A 3,173-nucleotide genomic window follows, 5' to 3' on the forward strand; every position below is an offset into this window, starting at 1 on the left:
ATAGGGCTTTCCTATAAGTAGGTTATCTCCCTTGGCTAGGCGGCGCTCCATGTAGATAATTAAACTTCCGGAGGCTAACCCACGCCATTGATATTGTTTTACGTCTTATCATGGATATAAAGCAGCTTGATGATTCAGCTATCGAAGTACTTACTGTGCCTGAGTTAAAGAAATATTTAAGATTATATGGACAGTATGTCACTGGACGAAAGGTGGACTTGACTGAAAGGTTGAAAGGAATAAAAATTCTGTCGATGAAGAATGTCAACAAAGTAAATTCATCGGACGATACTTCAGACAGGAATAAGCAAAAGCTTATATCTCCTCTTGGTGTCTACATGGAGCGCCGCCTAGCCAAGGGAGATAACCTACTTATAGGAACGCCCTATAATTATTATTTAACAACTTGTTTTAATTTCATGTTTTCTGTAAATTTTAAAGCTATTGGTGATTGTTTTAATACTGGAGAAATCCCTTTTTCCTTTTTCCAAAATCCTGGCCATGCTTCTGTATATTCTATATCTAAGTGTGAGTGTGTATTTCTGCGTGTAGAAGCTGCCACTTTCATAGCCATCATCAATATTCATTTTCCTAATTTCTAAACTTAAAATATGAGAAACAAAGAAAAAAAAATTTTATCTGTTATGTCTAAAATTTGTTTCCCAGATTTATCTTGGACAAATGTATATATGTGCCTGATTGTATATGTGTTAATGTATGTGTGTGTGTGTATATGTGGAGGCGCAATGGCCCAGTGGTTAGGGCAGCGGACTCACGGTCATAGGATCGCGGTTTCGATTCCCAGACTGGGCGTTGTGAGTGTTTATTGAGCGAAAATACCTAAAGCTCCACGAGGCTAAGGCAGGGGATGGTGGCGAACTCTGCTGTACTCTTTCACTACAACTTTCTCTCACTCTCTCTTCCTGTTTCTGTTGTGCCTGTAATCGAAAGGGTCAGCCTTGTCACGCTGAATATCCCCCGAGAACTACGTTAAGGGTACACGTGTCTGTGGAGTGCTCAGCCACTTGCACGTTAATTTCACGAGCAGGCTGTTCCGTTGATCGGATCGACTGGAACCCTCGACGTCGTTAGCGACGGAGTGCCAACAATATGTGTATAAATAACAAAGTATGGTTGGGGGTTACCACACGAGTAAAAAAATACATATACATAAACTTGTCTATTGCTGTGATGTGCAGGTGAAGAGTAAAACAAACAAACTGTTGCAGTTAAATGCACATTATATGTATGCATACGTGATTGTGCATGCATGTGTGTGAGAGAATCTAGGAATTTTTGCTTGTTATCTCTTTTTTCTTGTTAACGCATTTTCCATTAACACATGTATAAAAATATTAATATCTCACATTAAAATATTAACTATTGATATCTTATATTAAAATATCGATTATTGAGTTATGTCATTAAAATATTGATTGATAAAATATTACAAATTTTTGTCGTTTTTTTTATAGAATCCATTCAGTACTCTACATATTTGTGTATATCTCTCTTTACTCTCTTTTACTCTTTTACTTGTTTCAGTCTTTCGACTGTGGCCATGCTGGAGCACCGCCTTTAGTCGAGCAAATCGACCCCAGGACTTAGAATAAGTACTAGGCTTCCAAAGACTATCGGTCATTTTTGCCGAACCGCTGAGTTACGGGGACGTAAACACACCAGCATCAGTTGTCAAGCGATGTTGGGGGAACAAACACAGACACACAAACATATACACACACATACATATATACAACGGACTTCTTTCAGTTTCCGTCTACCAAATCCACTCACAAGGCTTTGGTCGGTCCGAGGCTGTAGTAGAAGACACTTGACCAAGGTGCCACACAGTGTGACTGAACCCGGAGCCATGTGGTTGGTAAGCAAGCTACTTACCACACAGCCACTCCTACGCCTATCATACATATTTTTTTTTATTTCTCCAGATTTTTTTAAAGCTAAAAATTTGAAGTAAAATTGCATGTCAAAAAAGGCACCAAGGCTAGGATCTCTGAATCACAAATACAATCATCTTACAATAAAATACAATTATATCATATGTACACAGAAAACATATAGAGTATTCCACAGATATTTACTTTTAATCCATTAGCATTTAAAGAGGCCACATGCGGCCCAAATAATCTACTTATTTTATGTCCAATATGACCAGATCCTGCCTCTCACACCTACCCTACAATGTCACTCTAAAAATAAATCACATTATTGAAATCTTGAAGCTGAGATAATACATGATTAATTGAAAACAAGGCCAGATCCAGCCTCTCACACCTACCCTACAATGTCTTTCTGAAAATAAACAATCACATCTTTGAAATCTTGGAGTTATGAGATAATGCATGATTAATTCAAAACAAGGCCAGATCCAGCCTCTCACACCTACCCCACAATGTCATACTAAAATTAAACAGTCACATTACAAAATCTTGACGTTGTGATAGTGCATAATTCAAAACAATGTATCTGAATGTTCAGTGTTACAGTTCGAGTGAATATACATACAAGACAAGACTGGTCATCCACTAGACCAGGTCCAGACCAGCCAGTCCATCCAATCTTCAACAACTTGTTTTTCAATTACAAAGTTTGGACTGATCCAAGGTTGCCATAAAAGTCATTTTCTTATGATGTGAAGCAAATCGACCATGATGCTTTATGATTCATCATCATCATCATCATCATCATCGTGCAGCATCTGCCTTCCATGGGTCGGACCGTTTGATAGGAGCGGGCCAGGCATGAACCTGCACCAGACTGCTGTGTCTGTTTTGACACCAACCACCCGGCAGAGATTGCAAAGCAAGTTGTTGTGATTAACCAATCATACCTGCATGCTATAGGGCTTTCCTATAAGGTGTTATCCACCCCTGATTGGAACTCTCCCGTATGACATGTACGCATGCTCAGTGACTTGCTTTAACAGTTGCAATCAGCTGAATGCACATTGCCAGTGACCTTTGACATAGTTACCCACACTCCGTGGTCAGGATTCTTTTTTGGGTTTGATGTCGGTATCGAAGGGATTACCAGACACCGGACAATACAGTGAGAACAGCTTTCACTCACATCGTGGTATTCGATGCTGTGTACGTGTCTGTCGTGGTAAAATATGCCACTCCTTAACTGTTGCTTTGCTTTCATCCGTAGCACGA

This window comes from Octopus bimaculoides, chromosome 30, assembly GCF_001194135.2.
Source record: "Octopus bimaculoides isolate UCB-OBI-ISO-001 chromosome 30, ASM119413v2, whole genome shotgun sequence".
NCBI classification, from domain to species: Eukaryota; Metazoa; Mollusca; class Cephalopoda; order Octopoda; family Octopodidae; genus Octopus; species Octopus bimaculoides.